Source organism: Solanum pennellii, chromosome 4, assembly GCF_001406875.1.
Source record: "Solanum pennellii chromosome 4, SPENNV200".
Lineage (NCBI taxonomy): Eukaryota > Viridiplantae > Streptophyta > Magnoliopsida > Solanales > Solanaceae > Solanum > Solanum pennellii.
The window spans coordinates 52250030-52250258 of NC_028640.1; positions in this window are offsets into that span (position 1 = coordinate 52250030).

Here is a 229-nt window from a genome sequence, read left to right on the forward strand (position 1 = left end):
CCCACCACAATCCCCAAAAAAATTAATTTTGTTTTTTAAAAATACTATCAACTTCAAATTTTTATTTTTTCACTCCTATCCCCTCCCCTCCCCCCGCTCCCACCACCACCCAAAAAAATAATAGTTTTGATTTTGAAATTTTTTTTCAATGTCATAAATTATTTTTTACTCTAGTAAAATAAAAGATGTCTCTCAAAAACATTTTGCATTCATAAATCAAACACTAAAA